Raw genomic sequence first — 11,777 nt, forward strand, 5'->3', positions numbered from 1 at the left:
GCTGCCCGCAGCTCGCCCGCCTCCGATAGGACGGCGATCGGCCAATCGGACGGCGAGGGGTCGGTGATAGCCAATCACAAGCCAAGCATTCACAGCACCCGCCGCCTCCAATAGGAGGGGAGGAAAACAAGCGGCAGCCGCTTGATGGACAGGGCGAGTTTCAGCCAATCCCAGGGCAGGAGGTCAGACCACGTGCCGCAGGGGCTCATTGATAAAAATAAATGGAGACATGCCTTGGTCAGCAATGGTGGAGTTAGCATTGACCGGTTTGGGGAAAATAAAGACTTGCATTTATATAACACCTTTCACCACACCACTCATCCCAAAGCGCTTTACAGCCAATGAAGTACTTTTAAAGCGCAGTCACTGTTGCACTGTGGGAAATGCGGCAGCCAATTTGCGCACAGCAAGCTCCCACACACAACACTGTCATAACGACCCAGATAATCTGCTTTTAGTGATGTTAATTGAGGGATAACTATTGGCCCCAGGACACCGGGGATAACTCCCCTGCTCTTCTTCGAAATAGTGCCGTGGAATCTTTTACGTCCACCTGAGAGAGCATCGGTTTAACGTCTCATTCGAAAGACGGCAGTCATCTGTCACTGAAAGTTGGCATGCAGGTACAGCAGGCGGTGAAAAAGGCGAATGGTATGTTGGTCTTCATAGCGAGAGGATTTGAGTACAGGGGCAGGGAGGTCTTACTGCAGTTGTACAGGGCCTTGGTGAGCTCACATCTTGAATATTGTGTACAATTTTGGTCTCCTAATCTGAGGAAGGACATTCTTGATATTGAGGGAGTGCAGCGAAGGTTCACCAGACTGATTCCCGGGATGGCGGGACTGACATATGAAGAAAGACTGGATTGACGAGGCTTATAGTGACTGGAATTTAGAAGAATGAGAGGGCATCTCATAGAAACATATAAGATTCTGACGATTTGGACAGGTTAGATGCAGGAAGAATGTTCCCGATGTTGGGGAAGACCAGAACCGGGGGTTACAGTCTAAGGATAAGGGGTAGGCCATTTCGGACCGAGATGAGGAGAAACGTCTTCACACAGAGAATTGTGAACCTGCGGAATTCTCTACCACAGAAAGTTGTTGGGGCCAGTTCGTTAGATATATTCAAAAGGGAGTTAGATGTGGCCCTTGCGGCTAAAGGCATCAAGGGGTATGGAGAGAAAGCAGGAATGGGGTACTGAAGTTGCATGATCAGCCATGTCAGTGATGTTGGGGAGGGCATCAAACAGGAAATTAGGGGTGCGTGCAATAAAGGTGCAGCAGTTATAATGGGTGACTTTAATATGCACATAGATTGGGCTAACCAAACTGGAAGCAATACGGTGGAGGAGGATTTTCTGGAGTGCATAAGGGATGGTTTTTTAGACCAATATGTCGAGGAACCAACTAGGGGGGAGGCCATCTTAGACTGGGTGTTATGTAATGAGAAAGGATTAATTAGCAATCTCGTTGTGCGAGGCCCCTTGGGGAAGAGTGACCATAATATGGTGGAATTCTGCATTAGGATGGAGAATGAAACAGTTAATTCAGAGACCATGGTCCAGAACTTAAAGAAGGCTAACTTTGAAGGTATGAGGCGTGAATTGGCTGAGATGGATTGGCGAATGATACTTAAGGGGTTGACTGTGGATGGGCAATGGCAGACATTTAGAGACCGCATGGATGAACTACAACAATTGTACATTCCTGTCTGGCATAGAAATAAAAAAGGGAAGGTGGCTCAACCGTGGCTATCAAGGGAAATCAGGGATAGTATTAAAGCCAAGGAAGTGGCATACAAATTGGCCAGAAATAGCAGCGAACCTGGGGACTGGGAGAAATTTAGAGCTCAGCAGAGGAGGACAAAGGGTTTGATTAGGGCAGGGAAAATGGAGTATGAGAAGAAGCTTGCAGGGAACATTAAGACGGATTGCAAAAGTTTCTATAGATATGTAAAGAGAAAAAGGTTAGTAAAGACAAATGTAGGTCCCCTGCAGTCAGAATCAGGGGAAGTCATAACGGGGAACAAAGAAATGGCGGACCAATTGAACAAGTACTTTGGTTCGGTATTCACGAAGGAGGACACGAACAACCTTCCGGTTATAAAAGGGGTCGGGGGGTCTAGTAAGGAGGAGGAACTGAGGGAAATCCTTATTAGCCGGGAAATTGTGTTGGGGAAATTGATGGGATTGAAGGCCGATAAATCCCCAGGGCCTGATGGACTGCATCCCAGAGTACTTAAGGAGGTGGCCTTGGAAATAGTGGATGCGTTGACAGTCATTTTCCAACATTCCATTGACTCTGGATCAGTTCCTATGGAGTGGAGGGTAGCCAATGTAACCCCACTTTTTAAAAAAGGAGGGAGAGAGAAAACAGGGAATTATAGACCGGTCAGCCTGACATCGGTAGTGGGTAAAATGATGGAATCAATTATTAAGGATGTCATAGCAGTGCATTTGGAAAGAGGTGACATGATAGGTCCAAGTCAGCATGGATTTGTGAAAGGGAAATCATGCTTGACAAATCTTCTGGAATTTTTTGAGGATGTTTCCAGTAGAGTGGATAAGGGAGAACCAGTTGATGTGGTATATTTGGACTTTCAGAAGGCGTTCGACAAGGTCCCACACAAGAGATTGATGTGCAAAGTTAGAGCACATGGGATTGGGGGTAGTGTACTGACATGGATTGAGAACTGGTTGTCAGACAGGAAGCAAAGAGTAGGAGTAAATGGGTACTTTTCAGAATGGCAGGCAGTGACTAGTGGGGTACCGCAAGGTTCTGTGCTGGGGCCCCAGCTGTTTACACTGTACATTAATGATTTAGATGAGGGGATTAAATGTAGTATCTCCAAATTTGCGGATGACACTAAGTTGGGTGGCAGTGTGAGCTGCGAGGAGGATGCTGTGAGGCTGCAGAGCGACTTGGATAGGTTAGGTGAGTGGGCAAATGCATGGCAGATGAAGTATAATGTGGATAAATGTGAGGTTATCCACTTTGGTGGTAAAAACAGAGAGACAGACTATTATCTGAATGGTGACAGATTAGGAAAAGGGGAGGTGCAAAGAGACCTGGGTGTCATGGTACATCAGTCATTGAAGGTTGGCATGCAGGTACAGCAGGCGGTTAAGAAAGCAAATGGCATGTTGGCCTTCATAGCAAGGGGATTTGAGTACAGGGGCAGGGAGGTGTTGCTACAGTTGTACAGGGCATTGGTGAGGCCACACCTGGAGTATTGTGTACAGTTTTGGTCTCCTAACCTGAGGAAGGACATTCTTGCTATTGAGGGAGTGCAGCGAAGGTTCACCAGACTGATTCCCGGGATGGCGGGACTGACCTATCAAGAAAGACTGGATCAACTGGGCTTGTATTCACTGGAGTTCAGAAGAATGAGAGGGGACCTCATAGAAACATATAAAATTCTGACGGGGTTAGACAGGTTAGATGCAGGAAGAATGTTCCCAATGTTGGGGAAGTCCAGAACCAGGGGTCACAGTCTAAGGATAAGGGGTAAGCCATTTAGGACCGAAATGCGGAGGAACTTCTTCACCCAGAGAGTGGTGAACCTGTGGAATTCTCTACCACAGAAAGTTGTTGAGGCCAATTCACTAAATATATTCAAAAAGGAGTTAGATGAGGTCCTTACTGCTAGGGGGATCAAGGGGTATGGCGAGAAAGCAGGAATGGGGTACTGAAGTTGAATGTTCAGCCATGAACTCATTGAATGGCGGTGCAGGCTAGAAGGGCCGAATGGCCTACTCCTGCACCTATTTTCTATGTTTCTATGTTTCTATGATCATATTGAATGGTGGTGCAGGCTCGAAGGGCCGAATGGCTTACTCCTGCACCTAATTTCTATGTTTCTATGTAGTGAGTCTACCAGAGAAAGCCTGGCATGCAGAGCTGTGCAGAGGGAAGGCATGATTGAAAAAGGTCAGTGAAATTAATATGTCTTTGGGTTTTTTTTTTTGCGATTCACCTTTATTTGGGGGGGGGAGTACTTTATCCGGAATATTTCTTGTGTTTTTTCCTGATTTTTTTTTCAGGAATGCCTCTCCCAGTGCGCTAGGAAGCTGGCTCTTTAGTTCCGGGATATTCAATTGCTCACCCAGCCCGGCGCCCTAAGGGAAGTGTGGAACGGTTCCTTTAGCGCTCCACTCTCAGGTCGCAGCAACCAGACTTGTTGGCTGCTGTCACAAACCATTTTCTGCTGCAGAATTTACCGCCCTGCTGCCATCAGCGCCCGAAGAAGCCGCCAACTGAGTTTGCAGTCCAAAGACGGCTTAAAAGCTACTCTGAACCGGGATGCAATAGCTGTCCGTAAGTAGGAACAAGTTGCTCAACGCCAGGAAGCATCCACGAAGGAATCTCCGACTCTGAAGCCCGTCACATTGCCTGATTCAATGTAAAATGGCAGCTGAGAAAGAGCCCCTGTTCGACATGTGGCCGCTCATCCCCAACAAAAAAGAGATCCCATCGGTCGCCGGAGAACTCACTGCAAAAAAAACCAGCTGGTGAGCACGGCTGTCACAGTGCCAGCCGTGGCTCAGTGGGCAGCACACTCGCCTCTGGGTCAGAGGTTTGCGGGTTCAAGTCCCACTCCAGGGACCTGAGCACAGAATCTAGGCTGGCACTCCCAGTGCAGTGCTGAGGGAGCGCCGCACTGTCGGAGGGGCAGTGCTGAGGGAGCGCCACACTGTCGGAGGGGCAGTACTGAGGGAGCGCCGCACTGTCAGAGGGGCAGTACTGAGGGAGCGCCGCACTGTCGGAGGGGCAGTGCTGAGGGAGCGCCGCACTGTTGGAGGGGCAGTACTGAGGGAGCGCCGCAATGCTGAGGGAGCGCCGCACTGTCGGAGGGTCAGTACTGAGGGAGCGCCGCACTGTCGGAGGGGCAGTACTGAGGGAGCGCCGCACTGTCGGATGTGCCGTCTTTCGGATGAGGCGTTAAACCCCTCAAGTGGCTCTCTCAAGTGTTACTATTTTGAAGAAGAGTAGGGAAGTTATCACCGATGTCCTGGGGCCAATATTTATCCCTCAATCAACATAATTTTAAAAAAACAGATTATCTGGTCATTATCACATTGCTGTGTGTGAGAGCTTGATGTGCACAAATTGGCTGCTGCGTTTCCCACATTACAATAGTGACCACACTCCAAACGTACTTGTCCCTTATAGGAGGTTGGAAGAACGTGATCCGTCTTCCCCCACACCCATGTCTCTCTCTTTCCCCCCCAGCCTCTCACTACCCCGCCTCCCCAGCCTCTCTCTTCCCCCCACCCTAACCTCTCTCTCTCTCTCTCTCTCTCTCTTCCCCCCCCCCCCACTCCCCCTAGACTCTCTCCCTCTCCCCTCAACCTCTCTCTCTCTCTCTCACCCCAGCCTCTCTCTCCGTCTCTCACTCGAGTCTCTCTCTTCTCCTCCCCCCCCCACGAGCCTCTCTCTCCGCCGCACCCCCCCCCCCCGTGTCTCTCTCTCTCTCCCCCCCCCCCCCAGCCCAACCAGCCTCTCTCTCTCTCCCCCCAGCCTCTCTCTCTCTCCAACACCTGCCTCTCTCTCTCTCTCTCTCTCCCCCCCAGCCTCTCTCTCTCCCCCCCACCCCCCAGCCTCTCTCTCTCCCGCCCACCAACCTCTCTCTCTCCTCCCCCAGCTTCTCTCTCTCCCCCAGCCTCTCTCACTCTCCCTGGGCATCCCCAGCCTCTCTCTCTCCCCCCCCCCCCCCAGCCTCTCTCTCTCTCCCCCCGCCCCCGCCACAGCCTCTCTCTCTCTCTCTCTCTCCACCCCCCAGCCTCTCTCACACCCACCCACCCCCCCAGCCTCTCTCTCCCCCCCAACAGCCTCTCTCTCTCCGCGCAGCCTCTTTCTCCGCACCCCCCTCCCCACAGCCTCTCTCACTCTCCCCCCAGTCTCTGTCTCTCTCTCTCTCGCTCCCTCCCTCCCCCCCTCACTAGTCCACGCCGCCCGCTCTTGTGGGCTCCTGCCAGCCCGGGGGTGGGTGGGGGAGACGGGGGGGGGAAAGAGTCAGAGCCTCAGGTCCTGCTGCTCGGCACCACGCGCATGGAATGATTTGGGCCGGGGTGAGGCGGAGCTTGACAGGGGGCGGGGCTTGTCACCCATCAGTCAAAATAGTGCAGTACAAATAGTTACATCACTAATAATTGTCTCCAATGGCAGTCGGTCATTATCCCGTCATTCACACACTATCTTGACTCATGTTTTTCTAACTCCTGCCATTACCATTTGAATTCGGCCCATCATCCCTTTTGTCTCTCTAATCTCTCCTGCCTTCCCCCCATCACCGACCTTCCCTCTTGTTCTTTCTTCCCCTCCCCCTTTCAGTGCTTCTTAAGAATCTGTTCATTCCGAACACTCTCCAGTTCTGACGAAGGATCGTCGACCCGAAACGTTAACTCTGTCTCTCTCGCCACAGATGCTGCCCTGACCCGCCGAGATTTCCAGCATTTTCTGTTTTTACTCCTAAAGTGCTTCATTGGCTGTAAAGCGCTTTGAGACGTCCGGTGGCCGTGAAAGGCGCTATATAAATGCAAGTCTTTCTTTTCTTCTTCCATATTGCAGGGCGAATGATGATGAGCAGGGGAGTTCTTCCCAGCATCCCATCCAATATTAATCCCTCAATCAACATCGCTGAAATAGATTATCAGCTTGTTTATCTCATTTTTGCTGTGTGTGGGAGCTTGCTGTGTGCAAATTGGTTGCTGCGTTCCCTGCATTACAGCAGTGACTGCACTTCATTGGCTGTAAAGCGCTTTGGGATGTCCAGAATATATAAATGCAAGTTCTTTCTCATTAAGGACTTAGGTACGCGCGCGAAGGGCGGGGTGGGGGGGGGGGGTATGTTCCCGCAGTGGGTGGAGGCCAAAACCCTCGACCATAACCCTATTCTCTGCTGGTGAAGCCCGACAGCTCTGTTTGATTTGCCGATTGTTGCTGTGCAGTGATGGTTCATGGACAGCGTTGAGTCTGCTGTCACTCCCAGTATCTTCCCCTCGAGCCACTCCTATACCATCCGTGAAACAATTGTGATAGGTTGATTCCTGGGATGAAGAGGTTGTGTTATGAAGAAAGGTTGAGCAGGTCGGGCCTGTACTCATTGGAGTTTGGAAGAATGAGAGGTGATCTTATTGAAACGTATAAAATTCTGAGGGGGCTGGACAGGGTGGATGCAGAGAGGATGTTTCCCCTCGTGGGGGAAATCTAGAACTAGGGGGCATAGTCTCAGAATAAGGGGCCGCCCATTTAAAGCGGAAATGAGGAGGAATTTCTTCTCTCGGAGGGTGGTGAATCTGTGGAATTCTCTGCCCCAGAGAGCTGTGGGCTGGGTCATTGAATATATTTAAGGTGGAGATAGACAGATTTTTGAGCGATAAGGGAGTGAAGGGTTATGGGGAGCGGGCAGGGAAGTGGAGCTGAGTCCATGATCAGATCAGCCATGATCGTATTGAATGGCGGAGCAGGCTCGAGGGGCCGAATGGCCAACTCCTGCTCCTATCTCTTATGTTCTTATGATATAAAACAAGCACACACAACACAAAATGAGCTGCCAGTCTTAAAATCAGCTTTCAGAATAAACATTGTTTTTTAATTGAGGCATCAGACATATTTAAATTACAATCAGACACACTTGAAATAATATTTACACAGAGATAAAACGTGAACCTGTACAAAACTAAAGCTGATGGGAATAGGGGTTACTGGTTCCAGGAATGTGGGACATCAATTACGGGGATAGACTGGAGAAGCCGGGGTTGTTCCCCTTGGAGCAGAGAAGGTCGAGAGGAGATTTGATCGAGGTGTTCAAAATCATGAGCGGTCTGGACAGAGTAGATAGAGAGAGAAACTGTTCCCATTGGTGGAAGGGTCGGGAACCAGAGGACACAGATTTAAGGCGATTGACAGAAGAACCAAAGGCGACATGAGAAAAACATGTTTACGCAGCGAGTGGTTAGGATCTGGAATGCGCTGTCTGAGAGGGTGGTGGAGGCAGACTCAATCGCGGCTTTCAAAAGGGAGTTGGATAAGTACCTGAAGGAGAGAAATACTGCAGGGCTCCGGGGAAAGGGCGGGGGAGTGGGACTGGCTGAGGGGCTCTTGCAGTAACAGTTCTTTAATTCTATGATAATGTAATCTGATATTGAGGAAGGGATAAGACAAATTAACGTTTCCGACATTACAACAGTGACTACATTCCAACAGTACTTCATTGGCTGTAAAGTGCTCTGACACGTCTAGTGGTCATGAAAGGCACTATATAAATGCAAGTCTTTCTTTTTTTTTTCTTTGATTGCTGGCGACATTGAATGTGAGCCTGGCCCGAACCTCACCCAAGGCCTCCAAGCCTCTCGGCAGGGGGCACTGGGCAGAGATCAGGGGCAGGAACCGTGGCTGGAACGCTGCTCTGTTAACCAGGATGCTGAGGCCCACCATGGTGTCAGCCGTGGTGCAGATCCAGAGATCCGAGCACGGAAATATAGTCTGACACTCCCAGTGCAGTGCTGAGGGAGCGCCGCACTGTCGGAGGGGCAGTACTGAGGGAGCGCCGCACTGTCGGAGGGGCAGTACTGAGGGAGCGCCGCACTGTCGGAGGGGCAGTACTGAGGGAGCGCCGCACTGTCGGAGGGGCAGTGCTGAGGGAGCGCCGCACTGTCGGAGGGGCAGTACTGAGGGAGCGCCGCACTGTCGGAGGGGCAGTGCTGAGGGAGCGCCGCACTGTCGGAGGGGCAGTACTGAGGGAGCGCCGCACTGTCGGAGGGGCAGTGCTGAGGGAGCGCCGCACTGTCGGAGGGGCAGTGCTGAGGGAGCGCCGCACTGTCGGAGGGGCAGTGCTGAGGGAGCGCCGCACTGTCGGAGGGGCAGTGCTGAGGGAGCGCCGCACTGTCGGAGGGGCAGTGCTGAGAGAGCGCCCACTGTCGGAGGGGCAGTGCTGAGGAAGTGCTGCACTGTCGGAGGGGCAGTGCTGAGGGAGTGCCGCACTGTCGGAGGGGCAGTGCTGAGGGAGCGCCGCACTGTCGGAGGGGCAGTACTGAGGGAGAGCCACACTGACGGAGGGGCAGTACTGAGGGAGAGCCGCACTGTCGGAGGGGCAGTACTGAGGGAGCGCCGCACTGTCGGAGGGGCAGTACTGAGGGAGCGCCGCACTGTCGGATGTGCCGTCTTTCAGATGAGACTTTAAACCGAGGCCCCGACACTCTCCATGATCCACTTTCCAAGATCCCATGGCACTATTTCGAAGAAGAGCGGGGGAATTATCCCCCATGTCCTGGGGCCAATACTTGTCCATCAACCAACATCACTACAAAACAGATGAACTCATTGCTGTTTGTGGGAGCTGGCTGTGCACAAATTGGCTGCCGCGTTTCCGACATTACAATTTGACTACACGTTACAAAGCGCTTCATTGGCTTTACAGCTCTTTGGGGAGCACCTTGAGGTCGGTAAAGGCAAGAAATGAAAGTTCTCTCCTTCTTTACTCCTAGCTCAGCACGGCGGGGAATCAAATCTGGGAACTCTCTGGTTTGCGCCACACAGCTTTGCGGTGGTGATGATTTACATGTGGAGACAGTGCCAGTCTGCCCCGAGAACCTTCGCCTCTCGTCTGCCAAGAGAGCTTACCAACTCACGCTTGGCACAGAACTCGTTGGGCCTCCCGTTGTCTCTCCAACCTCTCCTGTTCTCCTCTCCGATCTCCAGCATGTGCAGTTTGTCGAACCTTTTTTTGCCCCAACGGCATCCGCCTGTCTCGATTGGACGCTTCTCGCAAGGCAAACCGGCCAATCAAATAGGCAGATGTAAAACTTGAATCGTCCGATTGGATGTTGCAGAACAAAGGGTGAGCCGGTGTTGTCCAATCACACGTTGGGGCCATCTATACCGGCTGGTGGCACCTGCCTCTGGGGATCTGCAGGGAAACACAAGAAACATGTTATATATCCCGCCTAGGACCAAATGAGGCCATTCAGCCCCTCGAGCCTGCCCCGCCATTCAATCAGATCCTGGCTTACCTGTATGTTAACTCCATCTACCCACTTTAGTTCCGTAGCCCTTACCTAACAAAAATGTATCAAGGATAACAGAAATTTACGACACAGGAGGCCATTCGGTCCATCGTGTCCGCGCCGGTCGACATAGAGCCACCCAGCCAAATCCCACTTTCCAGCTCTCGGTCCGTAGCCCTGCAGGTTACGGCACTTCAGGTGCACATCCAAGTACTTTTTAAATGTAATGAGGGTTTCTGCCTCTACCACCCTTTCAAGCAGTGAGTTCCAGACCCCCACCACCCTCTGGGTGAAGACATTTCCTCTCAAATCCCCTCTAAACCTCCTACCAATCACTTTAAATCCATGTCTCCTGGTTGTTGACCCCTCTGCTAAGGGAAATAGGTCCTTCCTATCCACTCTATCCAGGCCCCTCATAATTTTATACACCTCAACAGCTTCCTCTGTTCCAAAGAAAACAACCCCAGCCTATCCCACCTTTCCTCATAGCTAAAATTCTTTGGTCCAGGCAACATCCTGGTAAATCTCCTCTGCACCCTCGCTGGTGCAATCACATCTTTCCTGTAATGTGGTGATCAGAACTGCACGCAATACTCCAGCTGTGGCCTAACTAGTGTTGTATCCAGTTCAAGCATAACCACCCTGCTCTCGTATTCTATGCCTCGGCTAATAAAGACAAGTATTCCAGAAGGCAAGTAATAAAACAGCCAGTTCTTTACAGCAAATGTGTAGCTGTGAATTCTTAAGCAAAAGTACCCATGAAACAGATACACTGCACTATGATTCTATGTGCTTCCTGACATCACCTCTGAATGGCCTGGCTCAAATGTTAAGGTTATGCCGTGCCTGCTGTATATAGTCCACATCTGTGAGCCATATACAAGGGCAGGTATCACTGCTGCCCTGTAGACATGGACTATATAAAGGAGACACCTCACAGTGCTGGAGAAGTACCACCAGCGCTGCCTCTGCAAGATCCTGCAAATCCCCTGGGAGGACAGACGCACCAACGTCAGAGTTCGCGATCAGACCAACATCCCCAGCATCGAAGCACTAACCACATTCGACCAGCTCCATTGGACGGACCACATTGTCCGCATGCCCCCGACACGAGACTCCCAAAGCAAGCGCTCTACTCGGAACGCCTTCACGGCAAGTGAGCCCCAGGTGGGCAGAGGAAACGTTACAAGGACACCCTCAAAGCCTCCCTGATAAAGTGCAACATCCCCACCGACACCTGGGAGTCCCTGGCCAAAGACCGCCCTAAGTGGAGGAAGTGCATCCGGGAGGGTGCTGAGCACCTCGAGTCTCGTCGCCGAGAGCGTGCAGAAACCAAGCGCAGGCAGCGGAAGGAGCGTGCGGCAAACCAGTCCCACCCTCCCCTTCCCTCAACCACTGTCTGTACCACCTGTGACAGAGACTGTAATTCCCGTATTGGACTGTTCAGCCACCTGAGAACTCACTTTAAGAGTGGAAGCAAGTTCCACGATTCCGAGTCACTGCCTACGATGATGAAGGTTGTGCCCTCTTGTTCTGGACTCCCCCCACCAGAGGAAATAGTTTCTCTCGATCTACCTTATCAAATCTTTTAATCATCTAAACACCTCGATTAAATCAATGTGAGGGAATACAAGCCTAGCCTATGCAACTGTTATGTATGCAATAAAGATTTAAACTGAGTACTGTTTAACTAAGCAAGGTACAACCTTGCTTCTGCTTTATTTAGGCCCAAAGTGCCTGACTCATAAAATGGCTGGCCTTTTATACC

The 11,777-nt window shown here is 51.3% G+C and overlaps 1 protein-coding gene across 2 annotated transcripts in view; it reads right to left on the bottom strand.

Annotated features, from left to right (window-relative positions):
• Window positions 1-8,854: 8,854 nt before the first annotated feature.
• LOC139230541 (SH3 domain-binding protein 1-like) overlaps window positions 8,855-11,777 on the bottom strand; it is a 74,076-nt gene continuing 71,153 nt past the window's right edge. The window contains exon 19 of one of the 2 annotated variants that reach the window (XM_070862375.1): window positions 8,855-9,912. The gene's annotated coding sequence lies outside the window, so the exon portion shown is untranslated. The remainder of the gene's footprint in view (window positions 9,913-11,777) is intronic. The other variant, XM_070862374.1, reaches the window with a different exon arrangement.

The sequence above is a fragment of the Pristiophorus japonicus genome, chromosome 19 (genome assembly GCF_044704955.1).
Source record: "Pristiophorus japonicus isolate sPriJap1 chromosome 19, sPriJap1.hap1, whole genome shotgun sequence".
In the NCBI taxonomy this organism is placed as follows: domain Eukaryota; kingdom Metazoa; phylum Chordata; class Chondrichthyes; family Pristiophoridae; genus Pristiophorus; species Pristiophorus japonicus.